We start from the raw sequence: 23816 nt of genomic DNA, 5'->3' as shown, positions 1-23816 counted from the left end.
CATGAAATCAGTAGTACTTTTAGTCAGGGCTATTGCTGAACATTTGGTCAGACTTGCTACTCAGACATTTAACTAGAATTTTTTAAAATTTTGTTTCGCCTATCTTCTGAATGACAGTACATCTTTCCTTCCATGCCAAAGAAGAAAGAGGTATTTTTGCATTCCAGGATATATCTTTTCAAAACAGCTGATTAGGATGATTTCTAATTGAAATGAATAAAACATTTCATTGGATCCTGGAAACAACAGTCTGCTTATACCCGGATTGTATTCATGCCGTGGGGGGAAAAGAACCATTGGGATTATTTGAAGTTTTACTGTTGCTGCCAGGGTAGGAGTGAGGAAGAAAGCAGCTTTGAGGAGAAATCTTTCTTCAAATGCTGGCGAGGTTGGGGGGATTCCTTTCTTCAAACATTGAATATTTTACAGCCACTCTACGGTACAGAATCCTACCATCTCCTCTAGGCTGGGCCTGGCTACTGTGGGGCACAGAATGCCTGCTGTTCTCGCTGCTTTGAGAAGTCAGACTGGTAGCTCTCTGCAGGATCAGAAAATAGTGCTAATGAGGCCTGGTCATGCTTGATCCAGGTGCGAGCCAGTTACCTTTTCACAAAGAAAAGCGTTGTCCTTTGGCCTGTCTGTACCTTAGCTCCTGTACCAGCCATCCTACAAATGGGCCTGAAGGAGAAACAGTTGAGACTATGCTGATAAATGAGACACTCGTTTCCACTATAGGAAATTAAAAGCACAAAACTTACTGGACACAAGTTCATAGCAACATCTTCATAGGTGTGGGCCAGTAGGTTGTAATTAACAGGAGGCAGGTGTCCAAATCAAAACAGGAAGTGAGCAAAAGTATCTGCTATGGACACAAATCTAATCATTCTGTGTTATCCAGGAGGAAAACAATAAATTTGATTAAATGTGAATTTATTGAGAATCTAATATAGCCTGCTACTCTCAGGTTGCTGAGTGGGCCACTCGATGAGTATCAGTCCTCAATAAACTCAATTTTCATAGGAAGTATACATAAAATGAGTATACCGATAACTATAACCCAAGAAAGTAGGAGGTAAATTTTAGTACAACCAAAATGTTATAGGGATTATGGGAGGGAGAGATCACAATTACAGAATACACAATTGAATTCTCTTCCTAACAGATCTTTAATTTTGCGCTCCATGTCCAGCTTCAGGGGACTTAGGTTGATTATTTTAAGGCAATATTGGGAATCTTGTTATTCCCTCCTCTGTGTAATTTAGGAATAGTTATGCAGTCAACTCTAGTCAATAATGATGTGAGGGAAAACTTCAAGGAAAGTTCTCCTCATCCCCTTGAGTGAGGAAGAATGGGTCTTTTTTCCCCCTTCTCATGTTCCCACTGCTGAACTCAATGCCTGACACTCCTGCAGTTATCTTGACATCAGCCTAAGGGAAAAGCCAACATATGGAGGAACATAGAGTAAGAGAAATAAGTAAATCTGATTCCAGTTTTTTGTTAAGGTAAATATTACACAAGTTGCATTTACCCAGTGGTGGTAAGGCAATTTTTATGAAGCAGCTAACTTTCAAGATAAGGATGAAGGAAGGATGGAATTTTGATAATTGTAATATAGAAAGTAAAATATTTTAATTAAGTGATGGAATGTTGGTAGTGGAATGAGAATAGTCCATATTAAGAAAAAAAAATAAAAAAGAAAGACATAGGAATTTTAAAGGTTAAAGCATACTCATTCAGATCAGGATTTGATATTTCCACTCATGTTACTTTATTCTGTAAAGGATACAGAACATTGTAGGAGAGATCTTAATAAAAGTTGTCTTAAAAACAACAACAAAAAATATAACCACAGAACAATTAGCAAGCATGTGTAATAAAAGTAAAGACTCCTATTTATAACAGCATTAAACAGATAAAAATATCTAGAATAAACTTAACAGGAAACATTCAAGAGCTAAAGAAATCATAAACCATTCTCAAAAGACGCAAGAGAACACGTGAATACATAAAAACACAGACCCTATTTCTGAATGCTCAAATCATAAAGATGGTATTTTACAAATTAACAAACTTTCAAGAACAGAAATACAAATGTTTGGGGAGTAAGGGAAGAGGAAAGGATGCTGAACAAAATGATCCTAAGTGTCATGTGGAAAAATGAAACCATTTCCAGAGAAGATTTTTATAAAGAACACTGAAGAAGAATACTACAGCAGATATTAAAATATTATAATGTCTCAATTAAAAATAGTGTAGAACTAGTTTGTGAACACAAACAAAAGAAAATGAAATAAACAAATGAAATCAAAATGGAGATCCCCAAAGAGATAAAAAAATGGATACAGGAATATTATGTAAAAATAATGACATGGCGATGAAAAGAGAAGGACTCGCCATACAAAATTGACTACACTTGTGTTGACATTTGAAAAAAAAATGAATATAATTCTCACATCATTTGCTACCACATATTCTATGTGAATGAAGTACTTCACTGTAAAATAGAAAATGTACAAGTATTAAAGAAATGAAAGAATTCTTTCATAATTTTAACTCAATGAAGAATTTTCTCAGTGTAACTCAAAATTCAGATGCCATAAAAATCAATTGATACATTTGAGTATGTAAAACTTACATGTGGCAAAATACACCATATGTGAAGTCAAAACAACAACAAACTGAGGATAAATTTACAACTCATATTACAAAGGGCTAATGGCTCTCATGAATGAAGGGCTCCTATAAAAAAAATAAGAGAAATAAAAACACAAAAGAAAAGTGGAAAATGATGTGAATAGACAGTTCACAGAAAAGAAAATTCAAGACACCAGCTCACACAGGAACCAGTATCACAATAGGCCTGGTCCACCCCTCCAAAGGCAAGGCAGACACCCATCAGAGCCTAGCCTCCAGCAAAGGACAGCTCCTTCCAACCTGGGAGGTCAAGCCCCATGGCCCAGATCCACCCACACCAGCCTGTGCAGGGCCCAGACGCACAGTAGGCCTGGGTCCACCCCTCCACCAGCAGGGCACCCGCTGGAGTCCAGCCTCCGGCATAGGACCACCACCACAGGAGTCAGGCCCGGCCCAGGTCTGTCCACACTGACTTACTTATGCAGGACCCAGATCCAGGATGCAGTAGCATACATTGAAGGACACCAGCAAGATATGGAAGCCCAACATCAAGGTGAGGTACAGACAATCTGCACGGGTACTATAAGAATATAAGGAAGAAAATTCAATATCTCAGATCCACACTACAAGAAAGGAAGACACATAGATAACATGAAAAAACAAGGAAGGAAAGTGCCCCAAACAGACCAGGACACTATAATTACAGAACCCATAGACAGAAAAGTTGATGAAACATCAGAGAAGGAGTTCAGAAGGTTCATAATTAAAATGATCTGTGCATTAAAGAATGACCTAAATGAGCAAACACGGGCAAAAATTTATCACTCCAACAAAGAGATAAGAGAGCGAATACAGGTAGCAAAAGATTACTTAAAGAGAGAGATAGAGACTTTGAAAAAAAAGTCAGAAATCCTTGAAATGAAGGATAGAATAAATCAAATTAAAAACTCAATAGAAAGGAAAACCAACAGACTAGATCACTTGGAAGAAAGAAACATCAGATTATGAAGACAAAGTATGCAATCTGGAAAATAAAGTTGATCACACAGTGAAGATAGTAAGAAACCATGAACAGAACATCCAAGAATTATGGGACAGCATCAAAAGATCAAATCTAAGAGTTATTAGGATAGAGGAAGGCACAGAGTTTCAACCCAAAGGAATGCACAATCTCTTCAATGAGATAATATCAGAAAATTTCCCGAGCATGAGAAACAAATTGGAAAACCAAATACAAGAGGCTTATAGGACACCAAATGTACAAAATTACAACAGATCTACAACAAGGCACATTATAATGAAAATGCTTAGCATACAGAATAGGGATAGAATCTTAAAAGCCGCAAGAGAGAGGAATCAGATGACATATATGGGGAGACCAATTCATATCTCAGCAGATTTTTCAACCCAGACCCTCAAAGCCAGGAGATCTTGGAACAACATAGACCAAGCTATGAAAGAAAATGGATGCCAACCAAGAATCTTACATACAGCAAAACTAAGCTTCAGATTTGATGATGAAATAAAATCTTCCATGATAAACAAAAGTTAAGAGTTTACAACTAGAAAGCCTGCACTACAGAACATCCTCAGCAAAATATTCCATGAAGAAGAAATGAAAACAGGGATGAAAATCAGCAGAGAGAGGTATTACACTAAAGGAAAACCTAATCAGAGGAGAAATCAAGTTACATTAAATACCAAAAATAAACAAAACTGGCTGCAAATACAAATCATGTCTCAATAATAACCCTGAATGTTAGTGGCCTAAACTCACCAATCAAAAGACATAGACTAGAAGATTGGATTAAAAGACCCAACAATATGCTGCCTCCAAGAGACACATCTCATAGAAAAAGACATCCACAGACTGAAGGTGAAGGGTTGAAAAAATCCATACCACTCACATGAAATGCGGAAGCAAGCAGGGGTTTCCATCCTCATATCAAATAAAGTAGACTTCAAACTAAAGTCAATCAAAAAGGATAAGAATGACACTACATATTTCTCAAGGGAACCATACACCAACAATACTTAACAATTATAAATATATATACCCCAAACAATGAAGCATGTATGTTCAAAAGACAAACTCTTCTTAAATTCAAGAGTCAAATTGACCACAACACAATAAATTTGGGTGATTTTCCAACCCTCTTTCATCACTAGATAGATCTTTCAAACAAAAGCTGAACAAAGAAACTGTAGAACTCAATAATACAATCAATAACTTAGACCTAACTGACATATATAGAATATTTCAACTTCAACGAGAGAATACACTTTCTTCTCATCAGTGGATAGATTCTTCTCTAAAATAGACCATATACTATGCCACAAAGCAACTCTTAGCAAATATAAAAAAGTAGAGACACTACCTGCATTCTATCAGATCATAATGGAATGAAATTATAAATTAATAATAAAATAAGAAATAAAATCCACTGCAACACCTGGAGACTAAATAATATGCTACTGAATGAACAATGGGTAGTGGAAGATATCAAGGAGGAAATTAAAAAATTTTTAGGGGTGAATGAGAACACAGATACAATATATCGAAGTCCCTTGGACACTATGAAAGCAGTTCTAAGAGGAAACTTCATTGCAAGGTGTTCATTCCTTAAAAGAAGAAAAACTCAGCAAATAAATGACTTAACATTACATCTCAAAGCCCTAGGAAAAAAAGAACAAATCAACATAAAAAGCAGCAGAAGACAGGGTATAATTAAAGTCAGAGATGAAATCAATGAAATTGAAACAAAAGAAATAATTGAAAAAATTGACAGAACAAAAGTTGGATTTTTGAAAAAATAAATAAAATTGACAGATCCTTAGCCATGCTAATGAAGAGAAGGAGAGAGAAAAATCACTAACACACACGATGAAAAAGAAAATATCACAACAGACACTACAGAAATACATTAAGATTTAGAAATTATTTTGAAAACTTGCACTCCAATAAAATAGAAAATATTAAAGTCATCAACAAATTTCTAGAGTCATATTATTTGCCCCAATTGAATCATAATGATATACACAATTCAAACTGATCAATTTCAAGCGACAAAATAGAAGACACCATCAGAAGTCTACCAACCAAGAAAAGCCCAGGACCGGATGGATACACAACCAAGTTCTACAAGACCTTTAAAGAAAAACTAATACCAATACTCTCCAATTTATTTCAGAAAATAGAAAAAGAGGCAGCAATTTCAAACTCATTATATGAGGTCAATATCACCCTGATTCCAAAACCAGAAAGACACATCAAAGAAACAAAACTTCAGACCAATATCTCTAATGAACATAGATGCAAAAATTCTCAATAAAATTTTGGCAAATCGAATACAAAAACATATCAAAAAGATCATGCACCACGATCAAGTGTGATTCATCCCAGGGATGCAAGGTTGGTTCAACATACGGAAATCAATAAATGTAACTCATCACATCAATAAACTCAAAGATAAGAATCATATGATCATCTCAATAGATGTGAAAAAAGCATTTGATAAAATACAGCACCCATTCATGTTCAAAATACTACAAAAATTAGGGATAACTAGACCATATCTCAACATCATAAATGCTATCTATGCTAAACCCCAGGTCAACATCATTCCAAATGGAGAAAAACTGAAGGCATTCCCTCTAAAAACTGGAACAAGACAGGGATGCCCTCTTTCACCAATTTTATTTAACATAGTTCTTGAAACACTGGCCAGAACAATTAGACAGATGAAAGAAATTAAAGGGATACACAAAGGAAAAGAAGAACTCAAGTTGGCACTATTTGCTGATGATATAGTTCTATACCTGGAAGACCCTAAAAGTTCCACCAGAAAACTTCTAGAACTAGTAAATGAATTCAGCAAAGTAGCATGATATAAAATCAACACCCATAAATCAAAGGCATTTCTGTATATCAGTGACAAATTCTCAGAAAGGGAAAAGAGGAAAACTAACCCATTTAAAATAGACTCAAATAAAATAAAATACTTAGGAATTAACTTAATGAAAGAGGTGAAAGATCTATATAATGAAAATTACAGAAACCAAGAAACCAAAGAAGACCTTAGAAGATGGAAAGATCTACCTTGCTTTTGGATAGGCAGAATTAATATTATCAAAATGAATATACGACCAAAAGCACTATACAGATTTAATGAAATTCCAATCAAAATCCCAATGACATTCCTCATAGAAATAGAAAAATCAGTCATAAAATGTATCTGGAAAAATAAGAGATCCAGAATAGCTAAAGCAATCCTTAGCATGAAGAGTGAAGCAGGTGGCATCACTATACCAGACCTTAAACTATACTACAGAGCAATAGCAACAAAAGCAGCATGGTATTGGCATCAAAACAGACTAGTAGACCAATGATACAGAGTAGAGGACACAGAGACTAATTCACAAATTTACAATTATCTTATACTAGACAAAGGTGCCAAAAACATGCACTGGAGAAAAGACAGCCTCTTCAACAAATGGTGCTGGGAAAACTGGAAATCCATATGCAACAAAATGAAATTAAACCCCTATCTCTCACCATGCACAAAACTCAACTCAAAATGGATCAAGGACCTAGGAATAAAACCAGCGACCATGCGTCTAATAGAAAAAAAAAGTAGGCCCTAATCTCCATCATGTGGAATTAGGCTCCAACTTCCTTCATAAGACTCCTATGGCATACGAATTAAAATCAAGAATCAATAAATGGGATGGACTTAAACTGAAAAGTTTCTTCTCAGAGAAAGAAACAATCTGTGAGGTGAACAGAGAGCTCACATCTTGGGATCAAATCTTTACCCCTCACACATCAGATGTAGCACTAATCTCTAAGGTATATAAAAAACTCAAAAAGCTAAGCACCATAAAAAAATAGCACAATTAATAAATGGGCCAAGGAACTGAACAGACACTTCTCAGAAGAGGATATATAATCAATCAAGAAATATATGAAAAAATGTTTACCATCACTTGCAATTAGAGAAATGCAAATCAAAACCACTCTAAGATTTCATCTCACTCCAGTCCAAATGGCATATATTATGCATACAAACAACAATAAGTGTTGGTGAGGATGTGGGGATAAAGGTACACTCATACACTGCTGGTGAGACTGCAAATTGGTGCAGCCAATATGGAAAGCAGTATAGAGATTCCTGGGAAAATTGGGAATGGAACCACCATTTGACCCAGCTATCCCTCTCCTCAGTCTATATCCAAAGGACTTAAAAACCGCATACTACAGGGACACAGCCACATCAATGTTTATAGCAGCACAATTCACAATAGCTAAACTGTGGAGCCAACCTAGATTCCCTTCAATAGATGAATGGATAATATATATATACACACACACACACACAATGGAATATTACTCAGCAATAAAGGAGAATAAAATCATGGCATTTGCAAGTAAATGGATGGAGTTAGAGAATATAATGCTAAGTGAAGTCAGTTAATCCCAAAAAACAAATGCCAAATGTTTTCTTTGATATAAGGAGGCTGACTCATATGGGATAGGGGATGGGAGGAATAGATGAACTCTATATAGGCAGAGGGGTAGGAGGGGAAGAGAAGGGGCATGGGGTTAGAAATAATGGTGGAATGTGATGCACATTAGAATCCAAAGTACATTATGAAGACACGAATTGGTGTGAATATACTTTGTTTACAACCAGATATGAAAAATTGTGCTCTATATGTGTAATAAGAATTGTAATGCATTCTGCTGTCATATATAAATTTTTAAAAAAGAAAATTCAAATGGCTAGTAAACACCTAAAAAGATGTTTATTAACATCTATACAAGCAATCATACAGATTAATGTTTTATATTGTATGATATATGGTTGTATATTCATTTCACCATACATGTTTTTTTTTCTCTTAGAGCTGTGCAATCTTCTTTAAAATACAAATTTCCAGCACTTTTCTAGTAAGGTTACTATTTCTCCCCAATAGCATAAGGTTAGTTGTGAACTCCAAACTAGATAGTAAGCATATACAATTTTGAAGGCAACAGTCAGAAAGTTTGGGGGGGTTTTTACAATAATAAATGCTAGTGAGGAGGTAGGGAAAAAGGTACTGTCATCCATTATTGTTGGGACTGCAGACGAGTACAACCACTCTGGAAAGCAGTCCTCAAAAAACTAGAATGGAACCACCATATGACCCTGCTATGCCACTTCCCGGTATTTGCCCGAAAGAACTAAAATCCACATTCAAAAGGGATATAACCACTTCAATGTTCATAGCTGCACAATTCACAATAACTAAATTATGGAATTAACCTAGATACCTATCAATGGATGATTGAGAAATTGTGTTATATATACACTGTTTCAATCAGCATTTTTGCTGCTGTGACCAAAAGACCTGACAAAAACAGTTTTAGGAAGAAAAGTTTATTTGGGAGCTCATGGTTTCAGAGGTCCCAGTTCATACATGGCTGACTCCATTCTAACCCCCAAAGAAAAACACCCAGAGACTAGCCTCCTCCAGCCACACTCTACCCACCTATAGTTACCACTCAGTTAATCCCTATCAGGGGATTAATGCACTGTTTAGGTTAAAACTCTCATAGCCCAGTCATTTCACCTCTAAACTTTCATGCACTGTCTCACACACGAGCTTTTAGGGCACAACTCCCATCTAAATTATAACATATACAATGGAATTTTGCTCAGACATAGAAAAGATTCAATTATGGCATTTGCTGATAAATGGATGGAAATGGAGAACATCAGGCTAAGTGATATAAGCCAGACTCAATTCTTAGGTTTTCAGCTGTGAATGGGACTTAAGGAGTGGGCTTGGCTTGCAGTGGTCTCACTCCTCCTCTGTATCTTGCAACACAGCTCTCTGACAAGGACGTTAGCTCTATTGTGACACAGCTTAGGAGCACAGAAGACATCTTAACCGAGGTGACTTTTAAAATACTGTGTTCATTTTTTTAAAGGAACTGAAGGAACACAGCAGGCTCCCTTACAATCACCTCCAGGGCCCTTGTCACATGAAATAGCTCTCCATCAGTGGCCGGCAGGGAGCCAAAACTTGCATGGAGGGGCAAGCTATAAAATAAAAATCATATTTTCAAGATTCTTCTCCCTTGCTCCTCAGGGTCATATTTGATTAATGGAGTGCATTTGTTTTAAAGGTGTGATTGCTCACACATTACCTAGACTGTGCCACTGTGCGCTTGGCAGAGAGAGAAAGCTTGTTACAAATTCTGAACCACAGTGAAATGTTAGCACATCATTAATATGCATAGGTGCAGATATCTGTCTGTTGTTTTATAATGCTATTTCATTTATATAGTGCTGGTACTTGACGGATTATAAGAGACTCCATTCCCAGTTAGAGAGATTCCTAAATAAAACTAGCAAGTGCTTGCAGAAGTAATCAGACAGAGCAAAGGAGTTCAGATTCTTGTGTCTCTCTGGATATAAGACCAGTTCTTGAGTTTTACTTCAAATGTCTCCCATGTAGACTAGCTTAATTTATTCTTTTCTTCTCTCATGAGTCCTACCACACTGGAATCTCTTAAAATGATCATACTGCATATAAATCTGTTTTTACTTTTCTTTCTTTTTCCTCCCTTAATTTTTTTTCCTCTGAAAATGCAGCTTGCTGCTTTGTTGGCTCCTCCAACTAGAAAGCAACCTCACAGAAATATAATTTCCATGCTGTGTGGAGCCAGATTGCTGGTGCACATTTTTATGTAAACGAATGTGCAACCCTGAGAGGGCAGCCCACGATAGGACTTAGTGTGCCTACCTGCCAGGAAGAAAGGGGACACACTTATATGAGAATATTTTGAAGTCATAATCTCACTACTCATATTTGTCATGAAAAATAAAAACTCAACTCCCACAGAAAGTTGGTGGCAGAGTCTTAGACAAATTCTACCCTGCTTTAGCTATAATCCTGAATCTTCACTCAGGCCAGAAAAAGCTCCTAGCTGCTTTCCAGAACACCATATTGTGCTATGTGTTTTCCTGTTTTTTTTTTTGTTTGTTTGTTTGTTTGTTTGTTTGTTTGTTTTTTTTTGCCATTTTGAGTTTTTCTCTCTGTCTAGAGCATTGTTCATTTTCTTCCCTTTGGGGTGGCTTCTTCCCAAGGATCTCCTGGAAAATCACTTATTGATCCTCATGTAGACATACTCTTTCTCTCTTGCCTATTTTGATTGTATCTAAATATGTTATAATTTATTAAAATACCACTTACATCATAAAACAAATTCCTTGTGCATCTCTAAACTGCTTAGAATATGGTTGCCTATAAGGGATGTAATGTATTTATTATAGTCCTTGTAAGTCCAATACCCAACACAGTGCCTGGAACTAACAGGCCTTAAATAAATGTGTATTGAACACATACCCTGGGACCTTAGAGGATATTTAAGGTAGGATGAGAGAACTGTCAAAACAGATTATGTTAGAAACATTGTACTGTGTATTTGAGATTATGAGATAATTCAGTCCTGACTGGAAGAATTTCTAAGTATCACCCTTGTGTTACCGAATTGAAACTTGTTTCTGAAAATTCTTCCTTCCCAAGGCAGTTGTGATTGGCTTGTCTAGGAATGATTGCAGCAATTCCACTGCTTTGATCAGGGGTCTTAGCATGGCATCCATTAGTAGGGGTTGCAATACACCTGAAGCTTCCCTATCTATGCTGGGCTCCTAAATGCTTGCTTATCTATACTGTTTTTAAAAAAATAGTTATCAATATTCAAAAACCTGGAGATTTCACACATAGATCTTATTTTTTAGCTTCTCTTAGAGCAAAAGAACTCAAAAAAAGAAAGAAAAAAGCAAAAGAACTACAATGAGCTTACATTCTCATCTGGCAAAAGTTGCATGAATATACACTTGCCTATCTTATTATGTTAAATGCTCCAGATCCATAGGGGTTTGGTGATAATTTAGTCTATATGAGTTTATGCAGATTTTTGAAAAACATATGTCCTTAGTTTTTATTAAAATTTCAAAAGCAGATATAAACCAAAAATGTTTAAAATTTATTTAGATAAAAATCATACAAAATACTAATTGAACCAAGAGAAGAATATTAACATAAACAGACATCAAAAAGTCATGATCAAAATGGATTCCATTATTGTCCCTTACTCCCAATGGTTGGGTGAGAAATTAAGTGGGCTTTAAGCTGTGGAAAAGATTTGTTATCTCCATATGTTTAACGAAGCAAGACACACACACACACACACACACACACCACACACACACACACACACACTGAAAGTATAACTCACTGAAGCAAAATAGCCTAGCAAATTTTGTAACTGCCACTCTAGTGATTTTAAGTACAAAAGCTTCTAAGTGAATACTTTAATTGTAATCCATAGAGTAATGAACAGAACTCAAGTGCTCTGTATATATTTATCTAAATTATAAATTAATCTGTAATTCTTATTTCCCTGAATTTGGGCTTGGTTTCAGACAATTATACAATCATGCTATTAATGGAGTTCAATTTCCTGCCATTCATCATGTTACCTCTATTATAATTAAGGAAAGTCTTTTAAATATGAGGTGAGGCTGGAATTGGCTTATTGTGCTTTATCCTCTCTTTTTAGCCTAGCAGAAGAATCTCTGTTTTCTTCCTATTTAATATATCTAATAGTGTGTATTACTAATGTACTGGTATTCTCTATAATAGTTAATATGTTGCCCTAGTTAATGCATTGAGGTTCCTATGGACACATTTTTAAGAGGGAGTGTAATACATTATTGATTTGGAATCCATTTGATTTCCTAATTCTGACTTAAGTTACATGATTCAGAGAGGACAAACTTTGTTTTCTGAGAGTCCCACTTTCAAGAGAAAGTTTGATAAATGAATATTCATCTCTCATTGAATTAAGACACAATAATAATTTAGCTGGAGACTTTGTACCCACTTTTTACCCCTGCATAGAGATAGATAAAGCCTAATAATAGATAAATTCTATTTGAAAGAGGATTATTCAACACTTTACTCAGTAACTTGTTTCATTATTATAAAATCTTTACTGCTACAAATTCTTCCTCATATCAAAGCAGGAATCATTAGTGAGAAAGATAAAGCTCATTTTCTTGTTCATTTGGAAATAATCCATGTAATCCTTTCTTTATGTTATTTGCATTAGCTGAAAAAAAGCAAGAATTTAATTAATAATTTCCTACATTTAAAAACCAAGGAGGACTGAATTCAAAGCCTTAAGAAATCTTAAGAACAAAATGGAAGATTATCACTAGTTGCTTAACTTGCAATATTTCACTCAAATTCAAACACTTAGAGCAAATCGAAAAATCAAAAGATATTTATTGCTAGTTTGAAATTACATAAAATAACAGTGTGATGTGGAAAATGATACTGATTGAATTTTCTTGGAGCTATATAATTTAGTTTTATGGTGAATTTGGTAACGAAAGTTGTCAAGTGACATTGAAGCAGTCTATTAATTCCTATTAAGTTTACTGATCTCAGAAAATGGGGCTATCATTATAGCCTAACAATACATATTAAATGGGGATTTACATAGAAATTAATATTTCATCTTCACAAATTTGCTACTCTGTCTAACATTTTTCCCAATGGGGTTGTAATCAAATTGAGGCACATTTTGCCACCAAAATCCATAACAACTTTATTACCTTTAAATATTGGCTAAAAACATGGCAGGTTATTCGCATTTGGCCAAACCTGGACTTCATGGTCCTGTGGTGATGGTGGTAGCCTCAGAGGGTGTCCCCCAGAGGCCACCGAACAGAGCCCCAGATAATTTTGTGGCAATAGCTTCCTTTGAGACATGCTTGTCACTGAACATATTTCAACAAATCTAAAACTTCATTAATTATAAGTCACACTAGTATTTTATGTTCCATTAAGAAATAAAAGTGCTGCCAATTAAATTAAGATGCAACATTGATTATAAGACATCTCTGATTTTAGAGATGTTAAATGTGAAAAGAAATTATGTCTTAAAAGAATGAAAAAAGATATTAGCTTTGTTTTTTAAGCTCTCCACTCCAGAGGCCTCTTATTTCCCTTCCTGAGTCATACAATTTTGGAAAATGGTAATGTAGCCATGTCTTTTGGGGATAGCTGGTGATGCAAAGTGTGCTTTTGTGTGTTTTAACTGTAGGTATGAAAAAAGACTAATATATCACCTGCCAAGCACTAAAAAGTACAGTTCTCAGTCTGAGTATTTTCCAAGAAGGTGCTAACTAAAGTTAGGTCTTTGCAACAGGATGTTCTGAATAGTAGACCTTTTTCATCACTCATCAGTGTAGGTCTTGGTTATTCAGGGGCTCTAGTGCTCTTCTAGGAGATCCTGTGTGACAGTCCCAGAGCCCCTGGGCCCTGTATTTAATCACATCATGTGCAAGAAGCTATTCTGGACAGGCATGTTGCATTTATGAATAATGGTACTGAAAGTGTTGCATACACACACACACACACACACACACACAAGCATGCACACAGAGCTCAACATCTAATGTCTTAGTGATTTGTTAGGTAGCATTTATACATATATAGACATTTAATTTAAATCTTATAGCTATATTACTACCAAACTCACAACAACCTGTGAGTTTGATAGAAGTATATCTATTTTATAAAGACTTACCAAGATTATTACTTGCCCAGGGGGTGCAAATAGCAACAGGTGAATCCAAGATTCAAATCCAACTCTGTCATATCCTAAAATGATTTGTTGATTTTCAGCCACTATGACACTTCTCCCAAACACTTCACATGTATCTTTTTTATATCTACTTCATTAAATTGTTCATTCATTTAGTTTTACTCTATGTTGCTCCCCAAAGGCCTTCTTATAGTACACCCTCCTCACAAACACACCGTCCACTAAATTATATAGAGCTGGAACAGAGGAAGTTAACAAGAAGAGGGAAAGTGAGCATTGATATGTCACTTAGTGTGAGTGTTTTTTTTTTTAACAATAAATTGAAAAAATCAGGAGTTTCAGTTTTGATTTTTCTTCCCTTTTCATTTTGGTCAGTTAAGTTCTTAAGATGCTTTAATATCTCTTTATACAAATGGTTCTTTGTAATAGCTTAAGCGAGCAAGTATTCTTTCTTTCTCTGTTATTTTCCTCTTTTGAATTAAGCAAATGATTTTATTTGGAAAGAACCAGAATGCAAGCTTAGAACAATTGCTATTAATCTTTTAATGTTCCCCTAATGTATTTATTTTATAGAGTTTTATGCAATAGGGGATGCAGAATTTTCCTTCTGTCCAATGGATAGTATTGGATGTGGGGAAAATCAGTACTACTAAATAATATAGTTTGCAAAATGTCAAGGTACAGAATTTGGATGATTCCAGTCCCCCAAAGTTAATGACAATCTGCTCATCCTTTTAATGGAAACATTACTAGGAGGCTCCTGGCTACATAATCGATCATACTGCAGAAGGCTTGCTGACTTATGCTTTGTGACGGGCCAGTGAGAAAAATATACAAACTCATACACCAATGTTGCAAATCAATTCTGTGGCAAAGTGGAAATAACTCTTGTACCAATAAGCAGTAAGACCTACAGGGAAAAAATCCTTTTCTGAATTTCCAACTTGCAGATAGAAAGAGAAGTCATCAATCATGCTGGAGAGCTTCCATTTCAGGGCCGTTGTTCTTAAAGACAAACCAGATGAAATCAGACAAGACCAGAATATGCAAAGGCCTTTGGATTTTTCCACAGTCTTGGTGCAGAGGAAGCAAGGAAAAGTAAGACCTTTTTCTCCTTTTCTTCTACATGTGAGACTTGGAATCTAGCAAAGGCATGTACATAAGCTCAGTTTATTGTCAAAATGACTAATTAATCATTCCACAAATGGCTATTAATCATACATTAATGAGATATTCTCTTTGCTCTAGCAAATACAGGTTCTGTGGAAATCTTTTCTCCTTGGTACCCAAAGCAAGCTAAAAGCATGCAGAACTCAATTAATCTTGGAGCAGCATGGGGTGTTTGAAATTGCTCACAGTTTGAAAAGAAGCAAATAGCGAAGACATTTAAACTGTCCATATTTCACTGTGTAAATTCAGAAGCACTTAATCATCTCCTACGCATTCTTTTGTTGCCTTTCTTCCTCTGTCGTGTTGTAACTGTGTTTCAACCAGTGCCCCCATTTATTCTCCCAAACTGGAACACTGATGCCCTAACCAAAAAAGTGGGACTTTAATAATAAATTGGATTCTCAGTCCTTTTAGATAATTGACAACAAACAAAAAAATACATGTGTGTTTATGTGTGTGTGTGTATATATATATATATATATATATATATATATATATATATATATATATATAAAATGTAACATATTTTATACATATAAAACTTATAATGTAGATGATTTATAATATATATGAAATTCCAGCAAAAGAAGTACTTATATCTAGTTGCACCAATTATGATGAATTGAATTGAATACCACTGCTTACTGAGCAACATTTAAGTTAGCTTTCCACCTCCAGATGGAACTGAGATTGACTTAGGGAGGAAAAGCTATGACATTTTCCTCAATTAAATCCTCTATAGATGAAGAATTCTAGTGTGATAATGGAATTCTTTAGCTTATTGAACATTTACTTTGTACCAGGCCCTGTGCTAGGTGCTAAGGATAAAAATGTGAATCCGTTGTATTTATTTCAGACTAATGATAGAAATGAACTATTGCTTCCCTAGGAGAGGAAAGGCAGAAGGAAGAGCTAAGCTGCATGAGACATGTTTCGCATACACAAAAGAACATGATAGGTTGTGGGATAGTCTGTAATAAAGGAAGACTAGATATTGGCCTGGGGAAGTGACTGAATGTGTGTAGGGATTGCTGGTGGGAAAGGACGCCAGATGATGAAGGGTGTTGTATATCTTCCTAAATGTGCTGGAAGATGCCAGATGGTCCCCACCCCCACCATCCCCAGGACTTTGTGTTAGGACTTGAGTTTAAGATCATGACCAAAAAGGCATTTGTTGGTTCTGGAATGAGAATGAGCAGATTGAGCACATGGAAGGGACATGAATAAGTGCGTCCATGAGGGCTGAGTGCAATATATTCATTCCATTAATGGTGCAAATGCTTTACCCTTCCCTGGATCCACTCTGTTCATCATGAAGTTTTATGGTGTCCTCCTTCTTTGGGCAGAGTCCTTCCTACTGGGTTTTGCAACATGATCTCTTGATACATTGTCACTTCTGGCTCATTCTAGAATAAAGGCTCAACTCTAGTCACCTTTGTTTGCACACTCAGGTTGTATTTGGACATCAAAATGTGGTCAGCTATCCATGTTTTAGTGAACTCTGAGAAGAAGAAGGAACTCTGTTCCCTATTCTCTCTAGATCAAATAATCTTCCTTGTATGCTGCTTGGGAATCATCATGCGCTTTGTATGCTACCATTTCTTTCTTTAGAGTTTCTTCCTACTTCAGAGGGAATTTTCTGGAACCATTGGAAGAGCAGAAAATTTCTTTTGACCTGATTCCTTCCACAGTTTCCTATTCAATCACCTCTTTAAAGTAAATATATTTTCTTCTCTATACACATATATACTTGCCGAACATCTGTTTCACTATCTGAATTTTTGGCAGCCATTTATTGTTTAATCACATATCGTCAGATCTTAAAAAGCAGGTCCAGCACAGAAATACAGTGAAGCAGGCATTGAATAAATCCTTTAAATGCAATAATGATTGTCTATGGAGGCGCTAAGCCAACAGGCTTGAAGCCAACAAAATGATGCCAGTGTCAGCATAGAAACATCAACTCCAACACAATGCTATCAGTATCGGATTTTAGTATTAGAGTAATATCATTGGCATCAGTGGAAAATGGACCTAATATAGGCTACTTGACCCCTTGCTGGCTCAGAGTACTCATATTTGCTTTCTTAGAGTTAGGACATTTGGTGCAACCCGTATGTGGGAGATAAATGACCACTTCAACAGTACTTGAAGGCATAATGCTATCCCTGTTCTCTATATTTCTTGCTAGCTAATATTTTAAATTTACTTATCTTCAACTGAATAAAATAATATGGCATAATATGTAATGGAAAGACCTAATTACTTTTGTTATTTTAATCCATGTGTGGTTTAGTTTGGGATAGGGAGTATAATTCCATGCATTCCTACCAAAGATTGATTTCCTATGTGCATAGCAAGATGCCAGCCTTGGCTTGATTCCCAGACTTTACATACCTTCTTTCCACAAAGCATAGATCTCTTGATCTTCACTTGCAAACTCAGCCTTCTCTCAACTTCAGGTCAACTCCTGAAAGTTTTTTTATTTTCAAAAGAAAGGGATACATATAGAGAATCTGGGCCTTAAGCAAAGTATGGAAAAGCACCAATCCAGCTATAGGTAGCTCAACTTTGTTCTGTTGACAAAGGTTGTGTTAGTGAAGAACTTTGAGCCTTGGGCAGGTAAATCCTCCATAAGGAGTGTTTCTCCTGTATTCTTTATTCCTTAGGATGCTGGATCATCATGGAACTTGCCATGTTTTTCAAGACTTAGATTTGGTGGGGGGTTGATGGGGATTAAATTTGGGGACACTCAACCACTGAGTCACATCCCCAGCCCTATTTTGTATTTTTTTAAGAGATAGGGTCTCACTGAATTGCTTACCGCCTGCTTTTGCTGAGGCTGTCTTTGAATCCACAATCCTGTCTCAGCCTCCCGAGCTCCTGGGATTACAGGTGTGCACCAGCAAGACTTATTTTTTATTGAATTATTTATTTATTCTAATTTGTTATACATGATGGCAGAATGCATTAATTTCATATTACACACATAGAGCACAAATTTTCAAGTCACTGTACACAAAGAATTTTCACACCATTCATGTTTCAAACATGTACTTAGGGTAATGTCTAACTCATTACATCATCATTCCTACTCCCTTGCCCCCTCCTTTCCCCTTTGCCCTATCTAAAGTTCCTCCATTCCTCCCATGCTCCCCTACCATCATCATTATGAACCAGCATCTTCATATCGAAGAAAACATTCAGCCTTTGGTTTTGGGGGATTGGCTTGTTTCACTTAGCATGATATTCTCCAACTCCATCCATTTACCTGCAAATGCCATGATTTTATTCTCTTTTAATGCTGAGTAATGTTCCATTGTGTATATATAGCACATTTCCCTATCCATTCACTACTGAAGGGCAACTGGGTTGGTTCCATCGCCTGCCTGCCCAGCACCATGGCAACCCGAAGACTTAGATTTTTAACTCTGTAACTACCTACTTGTTCTGATCTAGGCCTGGTGCCAGGTAATGGATATTATCACCAAGCATCACATAACTTTTCAATGACAGTGACCTTTGTTTAAGACATCATTAAAGTTATTTTAGCCCCTAATTACTATTATTTTATCATCTATACTATGAATATCATATTTTATTTGCTCCACACATCTGAATCATCTTTATTCCATTTTTAAATTTATATCCATAGGTATTTTAGAAAGATTTCTGTTTCCATTACTTGAGATTTAATGATGAGCATAAAATACATGACCTTGGTGTTCTAGTACCAGTTAGGACGCAGAAAGAGCAGAAGACCTTTACCCTCATGGTAACAATAAAAAAACACAGAAATAAAAACCAACCTTTTCTATGAAGGTAGCAAAGAGCATTGGGATAAGGAAGTGCTGATCAGTTACATTCCAGTAGGAAACGTGATTCTGATGGGTTAGCAGAGAGCCATGACAGTTTCTATTCCAGGGGCAGCTTCCTGGTTTGGGTGGGGTGGATGGAAATATGGAGAGACTGCAGGGGTGAGAAGAAATCAACCAAGCCTTAAACAAAAATGTGGGCCAGAGGATCAGAACGGAATCTGAAGGAGTCAGAGATGCAAACAACAAATTTCTTGGCCTGAAATTTTTCTCCTCATCACACATTTGCCAAGAAAGCAGCAGTAAGTGAAGATCTAGAATTCAGAGAGAAATTGCAGACTTCACAACCTTCATGAAATTGAATTCTAAGGGTTTTTGTTTGTTTTGTTTTAACTGAAGTCCATGGTGGATAAGGGTTCATTTACTCTTTGTGTTATACAAGTTTATGTGTTTTGACAAATGCATAATTTGCCATACACCCGCCATTAGAGTATCATACAGAATTGAATCACTGCCCTCCAAAGTCCCTGTGCTCCACTTATTCATTCCCTTACTTTCTCCCAACATCTAGCAAATATACATATTTTTAGTCTCTTTAGTTTTATTTTTTTTCTAGAATGCCATGGCTCCCTGCTAACCCATAGTTCGAAACACACAATATATAGCCTTTCAGACTGGCTTCATTCACTAAGCAATATGCATTTAAGTTTCCTCCAAGTCTTTTTTTTTTTTTAAGAGAGAGAGAGAGAGAGAGAGAGAGAGAGAGAGAGAGAATTTTTTAATATTTATTTTTTAGTTTTTCAGCAGACACAACATCTTTGTTTGTATGTGGTGCTGAGGATCGAACCCGGGCCTCATGCATGCCAGGCGAGCACGCTACCGCTTGAGCCACATCCTCAGCCCCTCCTCCAAGTCTTTTTGTGGCTTGCTGGCTTATTCGTATTTTTTTTTTATTTTTAAAAATTTGTTCTAATTAGTTATACATGACAGTAGAATGCATTTGACACATCATACCTAAATGTATAAATTGTATCACACATGAATTCTCATTCTTCTGGTTGTATATGATGTAGAATCACACCTGTCATATAGTCATATATGCACATAGGGTAATAATGCTCAATTGATTCTACTATAATTCTTCCTACCTGCACACCCCTTCTCCTTCTTTCTCTGCCCTCTTCCAAATGCAAAGTGCCTCTATTCTTCCCTAGCACCCGTGCCTTATTGTGAATTAGCATCTGCATATCAGAGAAAACATTCAGCCTTTGTTTTTTGGGGATTGGCTTATTTTGCTTAGCATGATATTCTCCAGCTCCATCCATTTACCTGCAGATGCCATAATTTCATTCGTCTTTGAGACTGAGTAATATTCCATTGTGAATTCTAAGGTTTTGCTTAAGCCAAATCAAAGGAGAATCTGGAGCAGTACTGGCAACTAGAGCCAAGCTTCATCCCAGCTCAAATATTCACAAGGTCTAATTGTTAATTTTCTGTGAAGGTTGGAAGTTGGGCTAATCACAGATGACTTGACCTAACAAAACCTGGAACCCAGTCCCAGATGAACTTCATGCTAGTCATAGAAAAAAGTGATTATCCTTAAAAAGTATCTCTATAAAACAAGCAAAATAAAATAATTACATCTGAGTTTCCACTGTTCTATATTCTTCATGTGAGTTTTTAGACGTTCTATAGTCCAAAACTTATATATGAGTTTTTATGTGAGAAAAGGCAAGACTATGTGATCCATAATCAAAAGCAAATATGGTCAATAGAGGAAGACCCACCCATGGCTCAGTTATTTGAATTAGCAGAAAAGACCTTAAAACAACTATTATATGAATATTAATGTTTAGTGAAAAAGATATATAATAGTGAAAATTTGGAATATTTCAGGAGAGAAATGTAAACACTGAAAAACAAATAAATGAAAAAGTTAAAAATGAAAAGTAAAATATCAGAAACCAACATATTAAAGGCAAAGTTGACATTAAATTGAATGGAAGAGGGGGGAAAAAGTTAGTGGATTTCAGGGTATATTAACAAAAAGTATCTAACTACAATGGAGAGGGAAAAAAAAGAAAAAGAAAACAAAAGCAAACAAGTTTTCAGGGATATTAAAAACTATGGAGTCCCAGAAAGAAATGAAAGAAAAAATGGGGCAAAATAAATCACTTGAATAAACAATGACTAAAAATTTCCAAAGGAGATGAAAGCAATAATACAAGGATCCAATAACTCAACAAACTTCAGTCAGGATAAACACAAAGAAAACCACACTGAGAATTACATATCAAATTATTAAAGCCAAAAAAAGAGAGAAAGTCTTAAAAGTAGTAAGAGAGAAGTTATCTTATATGGAAAGTAGCAGCTACCCAGGTGATATCTTGCTTCCCTTCAGAAACAGTGCAAGTGAGCAAACAGGAAAGCAACATTTTTTAGAATGCAAAATTAAAAAAAAAATTTTTTTAAAGATTTTTTTTTTCTGTAGACCTAAAATTGTGTTTAGTGAAAATCCCTTCAAAATGAAGGGGAAAAGTAAAGGTATTTCAGGTACTTAATACTTTCAAAATTCTCCCAACTAACTTTTTGTAATTTTTATTATAGTGGTCTTGCACATCTTCTGTAAAATTTAATACATAATAGCTTATTCTTGGATGCTACTGTAAATAATATTGTTTTTAATGTTATTTTCAAAATATGAATTAGTAGTGTATAAAAATATAGTCAACCCAAGCAAATCAGAAGTATAAGATAAACTAAATGAAGGCTAAGCTGAAGAGACATAACCAGAAAGAAATTTGGAACTACTGAAGGGAATAAAGAATACTAGGAATGATATATTATTAAATATGAAAAAACAGCTCTCCTAGCTAATTAAGATGTCTTTAAATGAGAACAAACTCTTTAAAGAAAAATTAAGTAAATTAACATGTAGAAATAAAAGGCTTTAAATTTAACATATATATTTTTTAACATGGTTGTATTTTAATTTACCATCTTGCTGTTTGTTGTCTATTTGTTGGGTCTGTTCTTTCTCTTTTCTATTTTGGACCAATGAAATGTTTTATCATTCTATTTTATGTTTTCTTGTATTGTTTTCTCCTCTAACGATAAAATATTAAAACATTAAACCTCCCACAATGTAATTTAAATTAATGCTATAACACTTATGACAAAAAAGCCCATTTAGACTCCGCGGTGGTCACTTCGCAGAGCAGACTTCTCTCCTTCATGCGTCTTGCTCCACTTCCTCCGAAACCAGGTCTGACAAACCCCATAAGGCTGAGATCGAGAAATTTGGTAAGTCGAAATTGAAGACAGAAAAGCAAGAGAAAAATCTTCTGCTTTCAAAAGAAACGATTGGACAGGAGAAGCAAGCAGGCGAATGGTAATGAGGCGTGCACCACCAGTATGCACTGTACATTCCACAGGCATTGCCTTCTTATTTTACTTCTTTTAGCTGTTTAACTTTGTAAGATGCAAAGAGGTTGGGTCAAGTTTAAGCGACTGTGCTGCCCCTTTTCACATCAAAAAATCGAGAACTACTGACAACGAAGGCCAGGCCTGCCTTTCCCATCTGCCTGTCTGGCTGGCAGAGAAAAAAGAACTTGCATGTTGGTGAAGGAAGATATTGGGTGGGAGGATGGGGAAATCTAGAGTAGAATCCAAGCTGTTTCAAGGTGTCCTGCAGGCTGTAAAATGCAGTTTAATCAGAGTGCCATTTTTTTTTGTTCAAATGATTTTAATTATTGGAATGCACAATTTTTTAATATGCAAATAAAAAGTTTTAAAACCTGAAAAAAGAAAGATCATTTAGTAAAAGCTACCACTCGTCCATGATAAAATTTTCTACAATCTAGAAATAAAAGGGAACTTTCTAATAAGAAAAAAGAATCTAAAAAAAGTAAGACCCTATAGCTAATGTTACACATAATGGTGAGATATTAAATGTTTTTCTCCTTAGATCAGTAACAAAGCAAGAATTTTGTTTTCATCATTTCTATTGAAAATTGCATTGGAGGCCTTAATACAATGAGACAGGAAACAAAAGCATAAAGATCAGGAAAAAATAAATAGAGCTCTTTATTCTTAAGATGACATAATTATGTGTGTAGAAAATACTAAGGGATCTCCAAAAATACAATTAGAATTAATAAATTAATTTAGCAAGGTCACAGGATGGAAGGTCAAGATATAAAACTGATTATATTTTTATACACTACTAATTCATATTTTGAAAATAACATTAAAAACAATATTATTTACAGTAGCATCCAAGAATAAGCTATTATGTATTAAATTTTACAGAAGATGTGCAAGACCACTATAATAAAAATTACAAAAAGTTAGTTGGGAGAATTTTGAAAGTATTAAGTTAGAAGACTAATTTATTATGAAATGTCAATTTTCAACAATGTGACCTATAGACTCAACTCAATTCCAGTCTAAATCCCAACATATCATTTTGAAAAAAGTGGCAACGTTTTGGAACTCAGAAATACAAGAATCTAGAATAGCCAATCTAA

At 35.4% G+C, this 23816-nt stretch overlaps 1 long non-coding RNA gene across 2 annotated transcripts; it reads left to right on the top strand.

Annotated features, from left to right (window-relative positions):
- Positions 1-3220: 3220 nt before the first annotated feature.
- Positions 3221-23107, top strand: LOC125611058. Of its 2 annotated transcripts, none has more exons than XR_007341165.1 (3): positions 3221-3389; positions 13773-13781; positions 22751-23107. It is a non-coding gene; the product is annotated as an uncharacterized LOC125611058 (long non-coding RNA). The 2 variants fall into 2 exon arrangements; XR_007341164.1 differs by lacking the exon at positions 22751-23107 and adding an exon at positions 22506-22698 and having other exon boundaries at positions 3378-3389.
- Positions 23108-23816: the final 709 nt, after the last annotated feature.

Source organism: Marmota marmota, unplaced genomic scaffold, assembly GCF_001458135.2.
Source record: "Marmota marmota marmota unplaced genomic scaffold, marMar, whole genome shotgun sequence".
In the NCBI taxonomy this organism is placed as follows: domain Eukaryota; kingdom Metazoa; phylum Chordata; class Mammalia; order Rodentia; family Sciuridae; genus Marmota; species Marmota marmota.
Note: the sequence above shows the minus strand (reverse complement) of the source record. Positions and strands in the feature narration are given on the sequence as shown.